The 20,546-nt window shown below is 38.0% G+C and overlaps 1 long non-coding RNA gene across 1 annotated transcript in view; it reads left to right on the top strand.

Moving 5' to 3' along the window:
- Positions 1-7,230, top strand: part of LOC147311316 (uncharacterized) — a 39,547-nt gene extending 32,317 nt beyond the window's left edge. The window contains exon 3 of the long non-coding RNA XR_015125414.1: positions 5,480-7,230. This is a non-coding gene — a long non-coding RNA (uncharacterized LOC147311316). The remainder of the gene's footprint in view (positions 1-5,479) is intronic.
- The last annotated feature ends 13,316 nt before the right edge of the window (positions 7,231-20,546 follow it).

Below are 20,546 nucleotides of genomic sequence, written 5' to 3'. Positions count from 1 at the left end.
AAAAACTCCAAGCTCTCATCTGGACAATCGGCGGTCACTAAATACTCAAATAATTTGTGAATAATCTTTTCAGTGTAGCAAATATCACATTTCTGGAGCATTTCCAGCACTCTGGGACGTTTTTAAACCCCATTGTAATTTTTTTTAAATTGCTGTTTATTGAATAATGAGTTTTCCCATTATTTTTCTCATTAGCGGGTACAAATTTTACCCAGGAACCAATTTCTCTTGGTGTGGGGGTGGATATGGGAACTAATGTACAGCCGTATATTAATGTAGGCAAAGGTAATAAAATGCGTCGAAAGGTATAAGCAGGTAAATATGCATTTTTTAAAAATACCAGCAGTGATAAAAATGCATATATAAACAATTCTAAGTCACTATAGAGAATTTCAGACTGCACATCGATTATCGCTGCTTCCACATTTTGATGTGTGCGGAGTCTGTTGCTTTTCCAATGCGCAAAATAATGGAATTTAAATGCAACACTGAGCATTTAAATCATAGCATTTAGAAAGACAAGATATAAATATTTCCAAAATTATAAGTAACATTTTTCCCCTTTCCCACCTACCCTGTCAATATACACACACACACACACACACACACACACACAGCTGTTTTATGTCCACCGTATAGTCTTGGCAATATTAAAGATTAAGATATTATAGATAATTTAGTAAATCCGTATGAATGGTATAAAATATGCTTAATGTGTATATACAAGTAGGAGGGTTATATTGTTTGTATAATTTCGTAAAACTCAAAAGTTCTTGCAAAGAAATAAATCAGGGATAATAAAACCCCTGAAACTTTTATTAAAAATTCATAAATATCACCCTTGTTAAATGCACCAATTTAATTTTTCTCTTAGTTTCATAAATACGTGATTTTCTGAACTTTTAATAATAATAATAATAACAACAAAAGGCGCATAAGGCCAAATGGAAGGAAACTGCTGCAGCTGCGTTTCGTCAGTAAAAGGGGAAATGTTGGACTAGACAGAATTCACTGTTCCCAAGGAAAAAAGAAAGAAAATGCAAGCACTTAGTTTGTTTCATACAAACTTTAAAAAAAACGGAAAGGTCCGGTATGTATAACTTTACAGAGGAGTGTAACAACGCACTCAACTTCTCTATTAATCTTTTCTAATTTATACATTCACATAAAGCCTACGTGATGTTTTGAAAGAATACAGATATTAACCAGCTTAAACGATCCTATACCAAAGGCCTGTAAATCGAAGTTAAACGCTTTTTATTTATGAGAGTCTGAATCTGGATCATCGTCAGCATCATCCTGGCAGGACTTAAAATGGAGGGCTTAGCCCGCCGCCCGAGCACAACTGCAGATTTAGTGCACAAAATATATCGCTATAGATTAAAAATATAAAGGCAGTTATAATGCAAAAGAATATAAGGTAAATTCTGACCGCTATAAGCAAGTTATTAAAAAAACAACAACTATCGAATAAACTGAGCCCAAATTGTATTAAAAACCGTATTTTCTTTTTCTTTATTTAATTTTTTAAAACACACTACAGACAGTGAATTCATCTTGATTTTTCAGAAGCACTCCTGGTGTTTGGGCGACAATCCAAGCATGATTGTAACGATTTGAATCCGAAGCAAATCTGTCACTGCGCTTTGCTGAATAGGCCCAAATATCCCAGCAGCGCTGCAGAAAGGCCACGCAGGCCATTGTGAGCATTTCTTCTCCAAGGACGGCGGCGCTTCTTAAAGCCTCGTTAATAGTTTCCGCTATCAGGAACACAAACGCTTTTCCTGTCCCTTAAACTAAAGACTACTAAACACACCACACCGACAAAAGTTTAGCATAACAACTTGAAAACACACTGCAGACAAAACAGAATTAAAACGTTTTTATTCTCAAAAGGTTTACACATAATAGTGAAGTGTAATAAAATGTAGTATACATATTTTACATGTCAATACAATATGGAATAGACATTAAGTAAGAATCAGTGAGTCAACCTGTACCTGTAAACATTTCTAAAGGCCAGCCTCTGTTTGCCACCACCTGAGTGGTCTGAGTACACTCAGTGGTGGTTAGTTGCTGTGATTGTGAGTGGCCCGCTTTGCTTCAGCAGTACGATCAATACTGGAGACTTCAGCTAGAGTGTTAACTCCAATATTTACGTGCTGCTACAGTAAGGCGACCAGAAAATGAGAATGGGGAAGCCCAAACAACTTTCTCATCACAGCTGGGGGGAGGGAGAAGAAAGGCTATGAGAAATTAATTCAAGTCAGTAAAGACTACTGTTTTATGCAAAAGTGACAGTACGTTACCTGTTACCTCAAGCTTTCACTGCAACAGTATGTTTGGTGGAGAGACTGTGAGATAATAGCTATGTAGTATATTCAGGCTTTAGTGCGGCAGCACAGTATGGCCTGCATCTCAGTATAACCCACAAACCATTCCGTGCTGCTACAACATCACCAGAACTGCTGCTGCGGTCCTTCCATTCAAAACAGTCTCTGCTTCTGTGTTATTTGCGCTGTCTTCATCTTCTGGCCTTCTAATCCTTAGCACATGTTTACGGATGGATACAGAGCCATTACCTATTATTTAAACCACCTAAAGACATTCAGGTGATCACCAGAATCAGATTGAAGTTTCCAGTCTTCTCCTAAAGTGGCCATGGAGACTCGGCATCTGAAACACACAAAACAAAAAGAAAAAGAGAGAGAAAAGGTTTAATATAATACAGAAGTCATTCTCAAAATATTAACATTAAGTATTAAAGTGTTCTTTGTGCTGAAAAGTATGTGGACAGGAGAGCTTCACACTCTTGCGTTTGTTGAAAGCCTCATCTCAAAAATGTATGGGCATTACTAAGCTGCTGCACTCTTCCAGGAAATCACTTATCACAATTTCAAAGCCTGGCTGCCAAGATTTGCACCAGTTAACCACAATGTAAGGTCGGACAATGATGCTGGATGATAAGGCCTGGACCCTTGGCTAGCTGTCGGCCTCCAGTTCATCCACAAGCTGTTCAAAGGGATTGAGGTCAGAGCTGTGTGTAGGCCAGTGGAGTTCTTCCACACAAAACTTGGAAATATATTTCTTTATAGATATTGCTCAATGCATGAAGCACTGTTGAAACTAGAAGACGTATTCCCCAAACTGTTGCCACATTTAAAATACAGAAATATTATTGTATGCTCTACAATTAGGATTCCCCTCAACTTTGAGCCAAGCAGCTTATAGGAGCACCAATGTCCACAGACTTCGTAATGTACTTATAGTGTTACATCTGAAGTTTAAAGATTTTGCAATCTACTTTTATTAAAAAAAAAACACAAGTAGGAGTCAAAATTAAATGACTATTTATTTACACCCTTGCAAATAAGGCATGGACTGATTTATGTCAGCAGTGTAAAACTATTTGACAAGGCACTTTTCTAAAAGTCAGAAATCATTTCTCCCTAATGTAAACTTGCAAACTATTGTTGCATTTTCATTCCACTCCCATTAGTGCTACTGGCAGATGTTCAAACATCCAAGTGTAAAGCTAGCATATAGTGCAGTTCACTGTTCATGCTCCATAGAAACTACTGAAAATAACTTAGGTTTAAAATTCATCTTAAAATTGGGAAAAATCAAAAGAATAAGAATAATAGCTTACTTTAAAAAATTAAAATTCAAACAAAGAAAAGGGGTCATATGGAGAGACCACAAATATAAAATTCACATGAATACTAACAGATATTTTGCCTTTTCAGGAGCCAGCACACAATAGGTCATCTGAAATGTAGATGAAAGCAAATGCAAATGCAAATGCAAAAAAAAAAAAAAAAAAAGCAGCAATTTGCCCACAACAGCTCAGCAAATAAAATATCTTCCAGTTATTTCAACTGAAGAATGTGCCACCCTTGATGTAAAAAGTTTTAGGCTGCTGTAGTAAATGTCAACAAAACATTTAAATCTTAAAACATGTAGAAGGTGTTAAAACAAACATTATCCCGATAATAATCCCATGGGAGATTTAGGCCAACAATTGTTACCACTAGAGGTCTCAATGGACCTGTAATTATGACCTTAGTCTGAAATGGACATGATAGCCTGAATCTGATAGTCTCTTGCATACTTCCTCTCCAAAAAGACACTGATAAGTTCGGCAGTTGTTTTCTTTCTCACACAAACTCCAGTCTAGTTCACATGAAAGACTAAAAAGAAAAGAAAAGCCACAAACATTTTTCTTCATGTGATAATGAAGGTGTGAGTAGGGATAACAACAATAGTGGCACAAAGGCACTGCTTTCATCTGTTATACTGTAACAGACAAAAGTCTTTAATTTGAATTTGACTTTAAAAATCCCCAAACATGTTGTATTTCTCAATAAAGTGTTAAACAGATGCAACTTGAACTATGATGACTGGCAAACTAAAACTTGTTATACCAGCCTGCAAAGAAATGTTGATTTTACCTCCTGTGCCATTACCGCAAAGTTTCTGATATCTAAAGGATATCGCGTGATTCTGACTTCAGGCAAATTAAACACCTTTATTAATGAGAGGCATTCATGATTACAGCCCAATTGCATAACCCAATGTAGTCAACACAGGTGCAACAGCACAACTCAGCCAGACCTACCTGAGAGTGGCAGGTGGGTGGAAAAACAGTGAAGACCACTTAGTGTGGTGTATTTTTTTTGCCCCCTTTCCACTTTCCTCTTCTACTTACCCAGTTTATAAGTAGAAGTCTAGCCTGTAATTCACAGATAATGTCCCTTATTGCCTAACATTAAAAAAAACACATGGGGGAAGAAAAAAAAAAAAAAAAAAAAAAAAAAAAAAAAAATAGTACAAGCCAAGTCAGTATGAAATTAAACACTTCCTCAATTCTAATTTTACAGTTGATATCATGCATACCTAAAAAGAATTTTGCACCTAAATGACAAAAAAAAAAAAAAGAATAAAAATAAGATTGTTACCAAGAAAACAGAGTTTTAAGACATTTGAAGCTGCTGTTAATTTAAAACTACAAACCAGGACTGTGCAATTGCCAGATTTGTGGGGCAAATTCTTGTTTTAGTCCTAGGCTAATAAAGTCCACACTGCCTGTTAGGAGTGCAACAAAAATTAGACACTAGTCTTCAAACAGAAATGCTACACACACTTACTTCCCGATCACAGGGATTTGCCGTTTTTAAGCTTTGTAAACGGAATAACTTGCAATAGCCATTCAAATAAAATAAAATAAAAAAAATTGACAGAAGACATGAGTGTGCTCTGCAAAGCTGCAGGTGAGAAATGACATCAGACATTGTTTTTAAAATCATAAAAAATAAATAAATTTGTGAGAAAAATAAATTCACTGATTTACAAAAAGGTTTTGCTAGTTATAAAAACAATGACAGCCCACTATTGTTACAGTGGATCTACTTTCCTGCAGAATAATCATGTATAATTTTCTCATCTCATATTTAGTTTGTACACACCATTTTTTTTGCAGAACAGCCTGATCTACACTGAAGTTGCAATCAAACAAACCTAAAATACTTAACAAAAAGCACACAAAGAAACAAACCAGGTAAGTTGTGCAATTTCCTTATAAGCTGATCATTTCTTTCCAAGTCCAGGTGGAACTGTTCACATCACTGACTCCAACCTCTCCCTATTTTTCTCTCTCTCCTTTAAAGGAAGCATGCCCGGACATGTCATCTTCTCTGCTCAGCCTTTTTAACCCATTCCTACAGACACTTGCTACCCATACAATGACCTTAAAGAGTCACCTGACCCCAAGGTTGAAAGGTCAAGTAACCTCCTACACCCAGTAGGGCAAAAGGGACATGGACATGACAACCCATCACCTCCCCAGATCAAGTGGTCTGGGTTAGCCTCTTCTGGTCTGTTTTACAGAGTATTCTGCAAGTATAAGCACAAAGTAAAGGGAGATCCGCATTGAAATCATCAACTGCGAAAAAACAGGGAACAGCAATCACATCCATCCATCTTTGCAAAAATATCACTGATTAAAACTATTTGGCCATCCCAGAGTTACAGTGCATGGAACCACACTAAGACATTTTCTTCTCCATTTTACAAGCAAGCTATATCCTTACCCAATTACAAATCCGTTTCATGTAGCATGTAAGCCAGATAAACATCAGGGATTAGCCTAGCCAAATCATTGTTGTTCTGCATATGGCAAGACAACTGCACAGGGTAAAAATATACTGTGTTCACTGTGCCACAGCTTTACAATTAATGATGAAATGTTTCACCAACTACTGGGCAATATTTACACAGCATGAGATCTTTTCATCATCTCCACACAAAATAGATCAGTCCACAAAATAACAAAGGTATCAACTGTCATGGGGGGAAGAAAAAAAAAAAAAAAAAGAAAGAAAAAAAAAAAAAAAAGAAAGAGGCAGATTACCTTTAAGAGCTGTTTAAGAGCAACTCAGAAGGTGATGAATAGTTTTACTGTTCACAGTAGTCCAAGGATGCGACCAATAAAGAACTGCTTTGTTCCTTTCTAGAAAAACAAACAAACAAACAAACAAACAAAAAAAAAAAAAAAAAAAAAAAAAAAAAAAAAAAAAAAAAGCACTGTAATGACAGTATGTGTTAATTCAAGAAAAGCCAGTTACATTTGCATGGCCACTCACACATGTAAAGCAGTGACTGGGATTCCCTAGAAGCTCCAGCAATATTTTTTCAAACAAACTAATTTGGTGCAAACAACAATCAACTAATATGCAAAGCTTAATTTGACTCATTGTTCCATTCATTTATTTTTTTAAGTGTTTTTTTTATAGTTAAAGCCATTTTTAACCACTTCCAGAGAAAGTACGGACCACACTGTAAGACTCCCCCATGCCAAACAGCAGTGTCTGTCATCTAAATATACAAGTACGTCCACAATGTGTGGTGAAATATTTAATCCAAACAACTGCTGTACCTGAACTACAATATAAACAGTAATTCAACTGAGTACCACTAAGTACTACCCAAATACATTTCTGGTCTCTCCAGTTTTTTACTCCTATACTTGAACTCTCTCAAGTTTGCTCCTCCTGTCGCAAAAGACAGAGCAGCCATAAACAGGATGCAGACAATGCTGTAAACTGTGATGCAATATCAAAAGTTCGACCTGAGAACCCGATTTATAGTTGACCAACAGCATGAGGTTAGTTAAGAAAACCTTGGGCTCCAACTACCCTGAAAAAAAATAATACTAAAAAAATGAAAGAAAAATCCCAACTACTACAACCTTTAAAATGGCTGCTTGAAGTTTTTTCATTACACTCAAGCAGTACTTACAGATCGATGAGTAAGACTGAAATTAGGATCTAAGTAAGCATGTATGTTGAATGTGCATGCTTACATATGCAAGAGGGGCAAAAAGAGGAAGGAAAGGCAAAGTGAGAGAGAGTTGAATCACACACCCATACACTCATGCAGCAATTACACAAACAGACTATACTCGTTTTTGTTGTTTTACTTATTAAAGCACAAATGTCTAGGTGAAATTTAGTAACTTGTCCTAGTTCAGTGTTTAAAAAAAATAAAAAGTTAAGCACACAACACAAGCAAAAGTCTTATCTGCCAAAAATAAGGCTTTTAAAAAATGTAAAGTTTTGCTACAGTTGGCTGACTTTAAACAACACAAATAAAAAAAATAAATACACAAACAGTGTATTATGATTATTGTGTGTTTTAAGTCTGTTAAAAAAACAAAAACAAAAAACCCCAAAACATTACAAGAATGATTGTCGTTTTCACCAGGTTCCTTATTAGGCTCGACTTATCTGCTTACAGCTAGAGTGACAGTTACACACCAGTGAATCGACACAAGATAAAGCAGTAAACCCAAAATTACATGGGTTTATATTACTGTTGGAAATAAACCAAAATAGTTTTAAAACTTAACATTAACTAAATAAGACACTGTTTGTCACACTGTATGAAAATATCTGGTCTATGTGAACACAAACACATCCCCTTACTGGGGGTAGTGGGTGAGGTGTAATTTGTGTTAGAGCAATAAAATAAAAATAATAACATAAAAATGCCTTGAATATTTTTGGATAATTAAATCTTTTCAATCTGACGGCATACTAGTTAATACCATGAGATACTCTATAACCCTTGTGTGGGGAAAAAAAAAAAAAACAGAAAAAAAAAAGTTTGTGCCACAGAAAAACACCAATGAAAACGCCATGTGTCTAACCAGGAGGCAGACTCTTGCCATGTTTAATCTTACTGGTGGTGCTGCAGCAGGTTATCATATTACTTACCTAAAATCTAAAATGTAATCATCAAGTAGATTATTCCCTAGCATTGTAACAGCTGATACCTTTCTAAACATGCTGTCTGAGGCACAACTTCACTTAAAATAAATAAATGTATATATATATATATATATTTTAAAGATACATGTTTTAGAGAGCTGTACCGGACCATTTAAAATGACTAATATTCTGAACACAGACCAGCCTAATCACTTCAGTGTTCGAGACACATGACCGTACTTTAGGATGACCTCAAAAGTGCACTTCCCCACTGAACAGATTTAAAAAAAAAATGTGATGAAACGATAACAATTATACATAAAACTGACAATTTTTAAAAAAAAGTCAGATTAATTAATCCTTACACTGCTTAACCTTACAACTTTTTAGTTAAAGAAATGTAAGGCTATATGCACTATAGCACTTAGTGTACGCAAAAATACATTTTTAGAAAATAATAATAAAGCCAATAGAAGGGCAGTATTTAAAGATGTGGCAAGGCAATTAGCAGCTGTAACTAGTACCATCAGCCTTAAACTATATGCTTTGGAGGATGGAAGAGAGAGAGAGAGAGAGCGCGAGAGAGAAAGAGAAAAATCATCATGCAAATCAGCACACATTCTCAAAAGATCACATCTAAGCTTGAGGCTTAACTAGAATGACCAGTGCTTAAAACTGTTCCAGAAAAGTGACTGACCATTTGACAGCTTCTATTTAATGGTGCAGAGCTGAAGCCAAGGCCAACTCCTCGAGTAAGTGTTTAAAAAAAAAAAAAAAAAAAAAAAAAAAAAAAAAAAAAAAAAAAAGAGAGAGAGAAAGAAAGAAAAAAAGATCGAAAGCTGTCCCTATCACAGCAAATTTGAATACTATCAACTTTGCACTGCAAGAAAGAAGAAAAAAAAAAAAAAAAAAAAAAAAAGAGAGAGAGAAGGGTGGGGGTTCTCTGCAGTCTGGCTACAGCACATGTGAGCAAGTACAAGTAGAGAGTCACAGTTTATCAGGAAATGGGGGGTGGGAGCCTATTTTGCCAGAGGGGTCTGAAGAATGATGAGTCACAGAATGTCTGAAACAGCACATCGGTGCTCTGCAAAGAGTGTGAAAAGGCAAATACCACAGAACGGAGGAAACATAAACCTGTAGCTTTTAATAGAGATCAACTGAAGGCACTGCATTAATATTTTTTAAGGGATTGTGAGGGGTGGTAGAATAATGCTGCATTGTAACTCTAAAATGAAAAAGAATGAGGTAAATATTTACACCCACTTTACCTATATGAGCACATTAGAAACATTTTAAAACCTAGTTACCAGCAAGCAAGAGTCCAAATATTACTTTGATACTATATTTTGATCATAAAATTTCACTTTGACAAGGTGCTGCCTGCTCTCTTCTAGACATTAGAGGTGCAATTTCTCACTTTCCCCCTTCAATACTAATATCACAAATAACTACTCATGCTGCAGCTAATATAGTAACATTAAAGCCCACTTCAACTAAACTAGACAAAATTAGATATTGTAAACACTTCATAATAATCTACACTGAAACAAAGTGTCATTTATAATCACTATCACTTTTCGATTTTTGAAACAAAACATTTTCAGTGTGACTTTGTTTTATAATTACACTTTAACAACCAAGTACTCAGCAATACCCTCATCCACCTAAAGTATTACAAACATTTGACTAAATAGCTTAAAAACTTACTGCCTCTCTGGCTAAACTGACACCACGACAGGCTGACAGTTTCAACTTTTAGTACGAAATAAGCAGATAGACAAATGTTAAGAATCCCATTAAATATTTACAATTAGGTGTCTAAATGCCTACATTGTCCAAGCTCTACTTTACACCCATTCTTTAATTCTGCTTAAGTGTAGTGACCCAATTAGCCTTTTTGACACTGTAGGAGTAACATATGGTTTAATTATCAATGAAACATTTTTAAAACCTGTAATTTCAAACTGGCAGTTACAGTAGAATGAAATGGGAACTTGGTTTAAATATAGAGTTCCAGTTTTTCGTACACTACGTGGTACTGCATTATTCCCAACACGGGTGATCACATGCCTGTCACATTTTAAGTCGTACTATTCAAAGAGTTTCATAATCCCACAAATTCTACTATTCTTGTAAGCCTGACACACCAGATGATGCTGTACAGTAATTTTCTCCTCCTTCACTTCTTTGCTCTGATGTCTCTTTGAAAGGGCTTTCCCTCATTTCCACAACCCAATTACCCTTAAAAATATACAAAATCTTGGTTTAGAAGTTTCACTATAAAAATAAATAAATTAATAATCATTTAAAAATGCTGCCCCACTTCTACAATAATTATCATACTATGGGTGTAATATGCAATTCCACAGAAGACAACTTTGTTGTTTCCAACCATTTAGTTACATTTTCATTCAAAGTCATGCAAACCTAAAACAATTCTTTACTTACTGCTGCAGAATATGTGTGACAAAATAAAAATCCAGGGAAAATGCTATTAGTAAGACATGGCCCTAGAAAAAAATATGCATTTCAAGAAAAATGGAAAGGGGTGCCTACACTCTGTAGATCCCTCATCTGAAAGAGGTTTTTTTTCCAAATAAACTTAAGCAAGATCACCTGTTTACTAATGTGAATACGTAGTTGTATGAATAAAGGCTACACTGCAAAAGATACGAAGGCCTCACATTATGTAACATATTAAACCGATCTCGACTTGGAAGGAAGTAGAAGGGCGGGTTCAGACGCGCAATTATATGGAGCCTCTCTTTTCCTTCAATATGCTTTATTTCTCGAGTAGTCCTGTTCGTTTTTAAAAACTAAATAAATATAATACTGAAAAAAGGTCACAAAATAGCCCCTACCCGTCATGATTGGGCCCATTTTTTCGGTCACTCGTTAGAGGTTAGACCACGCAGTTTCCCCTCCCCGGTTCACTCTATTTGAATTAAATCAGGGTCCATGGCACACAGAAACTGCTGCGACGCTAGTAAGAGCAGAAAGGAAGGGGCAAAGGGAGGCAGCGAGCAGTGGCTCCAAGTCTTTTACATCAAACTACAATGAACCGAATACCCTAACATTACAGCATGCCACGGGAATCACCACAACTACCAATTCCTCGTTTTTATTTTGTAAATCTAACCTTACCTCAACTTTATTGCTTCGTTAGTGGCTGTGACAGCCATTCGTCAAACCTTTAACACAGCTATTAAAGTAGAAACATCATGTCGCGAGTTATGATTGTTGTCCCTTGGCTAAGAGCCACACGGATCATCTTACATTAATCTAAGGCATTAGAATATATTGACAGGCACAAATTTAAAGCAAGTACTCAACTCTAGATAAGATAAAGTCATATTTTTAGTCATCGGAGTTGCATTATAACACAACCTGTCACTAGTAACGGCCAGAAACAAACAAACAGAAAAAAAACTCTAGTAGCCACTTCATGACAGAGATAGGGAAATAAAACAAAACTCCGTCATTATTATTGCGGGCATTACAGGGATATAGGTCATACAGGGATATAATAATAAACTTACCAGGTGTTTTTTGTCTAACGATCCACAAAACACTTCCAACATCACACATGCAGTTTAGCAGCTCGGAAAAAACGCCTGTCTTAACTTAAAAAGCTTGGTCAAATTAAGTTCCTACAAAAAGCACTGTGTCTGTTCCGGTCTCCTTTCGGGGTTTTTTTTCCCTCCTAAGCCAGCGTAGGTGCCGTGTGCATTTGTTGACACTGCCGAATGCAGTTCGCCTCTGTTCCAGCTTGGCAGCTTTTACACCTCCCGCTCAAAACTGAGCTCCAGTGCAAAATAAATAGTCCATTATAGTTTCACTTTGATTAATAACAATCGATTGAAGCGCGTCTTCAGTGTGGTATAATTTCCCATCAAGTCTTTTTTCACCCAAATAATTCCTCCTCATCTCCTGACTAAAACGACCCGCTCTCGTTTTTTTTCACCGTTACAGTGCAGCAAAGTCAGATATCCCTCTCTACGTGCTAGCACGCTAAGCTAGTAGGCTAGCTGCTAAAGAAGTACAAGCTGACAAAGCTGGCCAAATGGCTAACGTCTCCCCTCCGCGGTCTTTTTTCCACGTACTCCTCGCCTTAAGTCCGTTCGTGCACTCCAGTTAAATCAATTTAAATATTTTGAGGCTACAATTACCTGTGTTTCCGTTGAAAAAACACGACTCCTTCTCTAAAAGCGCAGTTTTTGAGCGCTTGGTTTCTCTCCCCCCCCGTCTCGGAACAGCTTTCTACATTCGCAGCATCCTCTACCCGCAGCTGTCGAGGCAATCGCTGTTCACTCGAAAATGGCGCCGAAAGACTTGTCTCATTCAAATTCGATAGAGCCTTCCATTCGCCCTATTGGCTAAATACGGTGTCGAGTCTGCCTGCTGATTGGCTGCTGAAAATGCACTCTCGAATGATCTCGCAGCCCACCGCAGCGATCAACAAATTAACTCTTCAAGGCCTCGCAGTGTCTTTTACGGCAGCAACTAACGGGAAACCCTTTTCGTTCAAACTAGTTCATACGAGGATTTCTGATATGACACGAATACTCTTAGTAGAGACTGCGCACTATTTACAAAACATTGCAGTCTGTCTAAATGCATAGTAAAAGTGGGAATAAAAGACTGTGTGTAAAAAAAAATCAACAGAATACAAGCTGGCCTATATTCATAGAATAAAATCTATATCGTTAGAAATACACGCATAATGTGTCCTACCAGGCACGATTGTACAGGAATAAACATTTACTGAGAGCTACAGTTATTTACACCTGCAACTATATCCATTTGTACTGGCTACACTGAGCAAATTCAGTCCATAGTGACCCACAACAAAATAGCAAGGATGTTGCACTTATGCTTGGGGTTACAATAGTTTGCTCTTTTCCAACTCACTGATTATTTCTTCTTAAGGCTTTTGCCAGTGTATAAGCAATCTTTCTAATTATACTTGCCATAGAATATTGTATATAGGAGGATCGATCCCATGCAAAGCATGTAAAAGCATCTTCCTACGGATGCATAAGAATTTGAAATACTTCTCTACTTCTCTTCTCCCATGCTTCTCTTACCATCTTTCATATAAGCACTATGAATGTCTATTCAAATTCGGTTAGTCATTTATAGGATGGTGTGGTTATCTGCCGTTAGCACTAAAATGCTTGCCTTGGAGTGACAGACCTATCAAAGACAAGAATAGCCAAATTAAGCATACTGTAGACAGAAGTCTAACATCTGTGTTATAGGTCAACAAGTAACAGTCCCGAGGCTATGGAGATGCAAACCAAATAATGTTAATGTAACAATGAGCAAAAAAGAAAAGCACTGACTGAGTAAGGTAACACAGGCTCAGACAGCAGTTAAAGTCCTCCTTCCTAACTCTTTTCAGTCACACTCTGAGGTTGGCTTTGTTTTATTTTCCACAGTTCAAACATTGCTTTCTTATCTTAAATTGCTGTGACATCATATTGCTGTGCCTAATTTTAATTAACTTTCCTTTTTAGCGAGGCTACACTTTTTTCTTTTGAACTTTTCACTGATTTATTTCTACGCCTTTTAAAGTGGGCTTGGACATTTCTGTTAAAATAACACCTTCTATAAGTAAGTAATGGGATTACCGTTTTCTCTCAATTTAGGATTAGATTGGCAACACTCTATAACTTCACGTACCATTGTAGTATACATGCGGTAGCCAAAGCACGTACGGGTTGGGCTCTACTACAATAACCCCACTGTTATCACATCTACTGTAGCATAGTGTACCTCAGGCAAGATAAACAGAGACAGCCATTTCATCCCAATGCACACATAATAACAACACATAGCATTCACCTGCTATGTGAGCAGTTGGTTCCACTGGAAAAAAGAATTAGCGGCAACGGCTATTAGTTTTTAACTGTGCCTTAAGTCATTTTGACTCGTGCTAATGACCTTTAAATACTTAATATGTCTTTAGAGCATTTCAGGAAGCACATAATTTCTTTACATTGCAGTATATTGTAGTAAAAACATAATGCCTTTTACTTTTTGAGTACAAAAGCAGACCAGGAGAGAGAGGGCGCCCATTGTGTATGCATTCTGGTGTAGTGTGGACAATAGGGTGGAGAGGAAAAAAACACACTTGTTTACAGATAAACTGGTTTGGACAGGAAGCCAGTAAGGAGGAGCTCTGTGTTGTTAAACAGGCATGTGGAGAGGCAGGGATGAGCCAGCAAAAACACCACTATGACCATGGGAAGAATAGGATGCAGTACTCATAGACATTACAAACACACACACACAAACATACACACGAGTGCATGCATGCATTTCTGCAGTGCTTCCAGCTTTGATCCTTAGTGTACAAACAAACAAAAAAGCGTAATCATCATCGCCCAAACCCTAAAGTGACCGACACTGTGGTTTGTTTGGTTTCACTAGGATAAAAATTAACAAGACCCTCATGGGTCTCTATTAGCAGTGCCAAAACAGTAGCCAAGCTGAGCTCTGGTGAACACTATACAGTTCATCCTGCATTGTGTCACCGTCACATGAGCACACACTGCCTTCCATTAGGCAGGAGATCCTTATGACTCACGAAAACACAAGTCACATGTCACTACACAAATGAGCCATGCTACTCAGACTGCTCCGTTATCTACGGCAGCTTTTTTTTCTTTTTTTTCTTTCCCCCTTTTTTTTGCAGGCCTAAATGAAATCCACATCATAATGCATCTCTTCATTTGAGGGTTGAGACAGAGTGGAGCTCTCCCTTGTCCTCTGGTAGACGCGCCGAACAAGAGCCACAGTGTCACGTATCATGGTGTTTGACCACTGCAGGCAAACCTGGCTGCAAAGTTGCTACGCTGGGGTAATTTTAGTTCAGCATAATTTGATTTCAGTTTAGATGACTCGTGTGCATGGTTGGCTTTTACACTCAACCGCTACCCACTCAGTGAGGGGTTTTTACACATTATTTTGGTTCTCTCACTTGATTCATGTGCTTCAAAAACAGGCCCACCCCCAAAACCACCACCACCAGACTTGGGGCTGCGTGATATGAAAAGGTGGGGAAATAGGCAGTAGTAACAGACTGAATATATCGTTCTTTATTTAAAAAAAAAAAAAAACCCAAAAGACAAAAAAAGCACATTAATAGCACCCAAAAGGGGTGAGTGAGGGTCAAGGGTGGTATTAAATCAGGAATAAACACCTATGTAGCACAGAAAACACAAAGTTTGCAGCATTTCTGTCAACTTTGGGCAACTGCAGGCGATTTAACGTCGCTCAGGAGCATTAGGTGTTTGCAGATCGGAGAGTGTACGCACATTGTCAGCTCTCTGTGGCACATTGCTGCCTGCTGGATTAAATCAACCAACACAACAGAGCAGGTTGTGAAATTAATTCTTCTTTTTTTCCCTTCTCCCACTGTATCGGTGTAATTTGGATAATCGTAATTTTTAATTACAGTCTGATCCATTCACACTGTAAAATCAAAGAAATATCACCGCATCCTAGACTCGAGACTAAACAGTACTTTTAAGGAGAGAAACCGCTTATTCTGCCACTCTTCTTGGTAAATATCAAGCTGTGTAACATTTAGGAACATTTGGCAGCATGGATCAACGTAGAGTGCCTTTTGAAAGCAGCATATGCACGAGGCAGCCCTATGACCAACGCAGCCTGAAACGAAGCTGAAGATACCATAGGCATACTATATTAACATGGCCCTCGTCTTGGTCTTTAGAGAACACAATGAGCCCCACAGAAAACTCCATACTAGAGACTCTCCATTGATGTCTCCTTGGTTCCCCTCCCCCTCTAGACATCTGTAGCAGCTGCCCCCTTGTGCTCCTGTCAGCAGGGCAGAGCGTGTGTGTATGCACTAGTTGAGGTGGGGTTGGCTCGGAGGTTAGCGTGGGGCGTGTTACGACACCTCCCCCTTTGGAGGGGTCCGGCCCGCACACTTGTGGGACATCACATTTGTCAATGGCTAATAGTCACTAGCAGGTCATCCTGAAAACACAACAGAGACCTCTGACCTTTTTTTTTTTTAGCACAAAGGCTGAAAGGTGGTCACATTAGCCCTTGGGTGCTTTAAAATTTGGCACACACACACGTGCACTCCACACATGCATGCGACTCGTTTGCATGTAAATAATGTTTCTTCTTTTGCTTTATGACAAACTTTCGCTCAATAAAGTTACTTGACAGATAACTTGCTCAGGTGAACGCAAAATTCACTTTAAAAAAAGAGAAAAAGATGAACTCTAACAGCCAGAATTCTTCTAAACACTATCACATGCTTGGCCAGCAAGTTCAGATGTTACAGCACAAGAAGCCCTTTTCACTTGTTCACTCCATAAGCTTACACACATTCTCACAGCAATCAAATTAAGTGGGCACAATTCATTGGACAGGCTAAAGCGACATCACTAACAGAGGACAATTATGGGGACAAACTATACTTGTCCTGGTGGTAATGCAGATAGAGTAGAAAAAGGGATTTCACAGAAGGCTAGGCTAAAGCAGAGAAATTCTCTATATTAGCCAAAGGATAAGCAAAGACTTCCATGCAGTCTGCAAACAACGAGCATCAGTCACAAAGCCAGCACAAGTCGCCTAATTTTCATCCTAAAATTGTGTTCTTGGACACTTTTTCTGTTGATACCAGTTGATGATGAGTACACTGTGTTTTCCAGACTAAATGTGAAGTCGTGTGCCAAAAGGCCAAATGATCCCATGCCTGATGGATGAAAAATAAAAAAAATAGAGCATAACCGCATTGACATGTGTTATTGCATCCTGAGTCAAAGTGGCCTCGTTGGTGTGTAACATAATGAGAGCCGTTTTCCATTCAAGGTAGGTTTAAATATAAATCTGACAACAAAACATTATTCATGCTGCTTCCTGAACTTGTAGTTTGTTTTTAAAAAAATCTCAACTAAACTGTCCACACCCCACACCACCTATTTTTATTTATTTATTTATTTTCAAGGCAGATTTGTGAGAGGGATAACAGAGAAGTCTAAACAGAAGCAAGAGTTAATCTTAGGGCAGTAGAGTTACCTTGGGTGTTACGAGCACTTTGTCTAGGTGTGTTTTCTTCTTTTTTTTTGGGTCATTGCCTCAAGCTGATGACTGCCGATATATTTGGGCTTATGTTCTTTATCATTAAATTTGAGGATGACAAAAAAGATAAAGCCAAGTACTGTTTGAACAGCAGGATCAACACAGGTCTTCTAAGACCCAAACTATACAAAAACAATGTAAACAAATCATTTTTATATGCATATTTGCATGCCCCTTAATCAAATTAGCACATTAAAATTAAAATCCTGTAACAGTTAGAGTCACTAGAACAAGAAATACACCAAAAAGTCTCTGCGAAAGCTTCACAAAGCCAAGCAGACGGTTTTAAAATGACTATAGAGTGTCTAATATCATTTATGAACTCTAGTGGCATTCAAAAGACTAAAGGAGACTCACATAATAAAAACATCCCTCTGGCCAGTCCTTCTTTTATTGACAGTCTATTGCGAGCTCTCTGCTAGATGCTATCTATGACATTTAACTGTGTTTAGGTAATGGCATGTATCTAAAAACCACTACTGCCTCTGACAGATTTCATAAACTGTATTTACTGGCACTGAGCAATATTCCTACGCTCACACTGTATAAGTCACGGCGTTGAGATTATGTTGCTTTTATGTCTGTCTCACTTTTTTACCTGTGTCCAGAAAGATTTCAATTAAGCCTATTTATACGAAAATTTTTAACTTTTGATGCATGCAAGACCACATTTGAAAAAAGCTGTTATTTTACATGATGTATATTTGTGAAACAAGTAAATACTGGAATGACAGTAATATATTGAAAATGATATACACACAGTGGTGGAACATTCTGTTTTTTAATGTGCTTTATTTATTTATTACTTAATCTTCAAGTACCCAATGTGCTCGGAACATTACCAAATACTGTTCTTGCTTTCCATACCCGAGAAAATGAGAATTTACACTACTCACATACTGTACTATACTTTGATGCCAAAACACAGGCCTGTAGGTTTATGGGAAACACACTGAAGTCACGGCAGTCCTTAGGTAGCATAATGCTTTCTAGCTCTGAAAATAAGTCAGTTTAGTTAGATTAGTGCAGATTTTAATAATTTTTTTTTGTTTTGTTTTCTTAACTGCTGTAAGCTGATGAAAGGGCAATATTCATTAAACATGATGCCATTGTTTACATTAAAGGGACATACAATCACATCTAATTCAAGTTACTAATAAATGACTTTGTGCTATTATAAAAACAAAGTGTCTAGATTTGAGTATGAGACGCTTAACTCAATTAAATGTTGGTTTCAGGTTGACTGAATGATATCAGAGAACGTATCACTGGTACTAATGATGCCTGAAATAAAGAAAATACTCATCTAACATTACATTTGAATACATTAAATACTCAAAGGTTACCACTGTGTACAACAGTATAGCAAGTGGAAACCAGTGATGCTGCTTGCCACAAAGCAGATTGTGTGTTATTGCAACAAAGTTGCTCTATGCAGCCGATTTGGAGTCCACAGCTTTCTGAGTACTGTGTAGCATGTAGTAGGCTTACCGATGCTGATCTGTATATAAAATCTGACAAAATTTGAACAAATTTCTTTCATTTCACCTCAGGCACTTTAGCTATGGATGAGGAGACTGAGGACAGGCAGCAGTTAATCTGCTTATTGACGTCTGGTGGTCACTTTGCTGCTGTGTGAGAGGAGCAATCCTTATATTCAAGTTGACTTAAAAAGAGGTGCAGGTATCATAGCAATACTACTACTACTACTACTACTAGGGAACCGTTACTTACTATGTTGGGGGAGTAAACATTACTAAGTAGGCTGGAAAATATTATTCACCAATGCAAAGTCAACTTCGGCCTCGCAAGCCTTCCCCAAACCCCCAATTTTAGCAGATACACTGGAAGAATGCCGATCGGAGATAGTCTCCTTACATTTTCCATTGAGATGTTATGATTCAATTATATGTTACCTGAACCTACTGGTATTGTAGTACCACAGTCATAAAGAGTGTCTAAGGCACTTCTCACACCATCTTAGAAATATGAGAGTGTGAGCAGATTATGGAAATCCAAAGAAGGTCTGAAATAATTTGATTTCACCCTGCAAAGACACAACTGATGTAGGCCTATTCATTGTCTTGCTTCTGGACTACAAATCGAGAATTCCTGCGGAAGTCCCTCCCCCCACGGGCCACTGTTGTATCCCGATGATGTAACCGCTTTCCAAATATAGCGTGTTGCTGATGGCTACGCGAACTCCGCACTGGCCGAGGCTGCTGTCAGTCTGCGTGACGTCACCGCTATCGTGTTATTATTGTAAACAGCCCGCCTGCTCTCCACCGACGCTCTGTGCCGAGCCGACTACTCCATCCAGTCCTTTGTTCATGCAGTAAAAAACAGCGACGCGACAAAGCGGAGTGATCGTCCGCCCCAAACTGCGGACCGAAGCTTTAAAAGCAAAGTTAGACACATCATCTGAAACGGTGACAGCAAATCGAATCAATAAAAACACTCGCATTGCTGCTCCGTTGTGGACATGTTTGAAGATCACCGGGATCTTCGTGCAACCGGCGACAGCTCAAGGCTGCTGCATGAATAACAATAATAAACTGGTAGCCCGTGTTCAAGACTTGCTAGTGCACAACCTATTTCTAATAGTGCCCCCGTCACATTTGCCTCAAACAAACTGATGTCTCGTTCACATTTGACGGATCTTTTTTATTTATTTATTTATTTATTTATTGACAGCAGTGTAGTTAAAGCCTTGTTGTCACTGGCTCCTAAGAGCCGGATTGTTGAAAAGGAGAAGGCTATAAACTTGTCATTCGTGCACAACGACGTCTGCCACAATATATAACTTATACTCTACCTCGTCAGGTCGCCAACATTACCTCAGAGAGACTTTACTTTGTGTCCGGCGTCGCGGAGAATCGACCAAAACGACTCTTTATTTTTGCGTTGACTGACAGCGTACAGCAAACTCAACTAGTCGAGAGGTCACACAGCAAAAGTTGAAATTACTCTACTGAATGTTTAATAGCACTTACTGGATAAGCCTGGGCGCGTTTCAGAGGAATCGACTGCATCTCTCTCGTTGCCAGCCGGCCACTGGTGACACCCTCACATCGACATTTTCATCCAGGCAAGTTGACAACAACCTTCTATTCACCGACTAAGTGCAGTTTCAGCAAAGCTTCAAGGAAGTTG

This window comes from Aulonocara sp. 'chitande type north' Nkhata Bay, linkage group LG16 (assembly GCF_057382095.1).
Source record: "Aulonocara sp. 'chitande type north' Nkhata Bay isolate Kocher_YH1m ecotype deep benthic linkage group LG16, A_spYH_male_GT1.1, whole genome shotgun sequence".
Lineage (NCBI taxonomy): Eukaryota > Metazoa > Chordata > Actinopteri > Cichliformes > Cichlidae > Aulonocara > Aulonocara sp. 'chitande type north' Nkhata Bay.
This window is presented reverse-complemented; position numbering and strand designations above follow the sequence as displayed.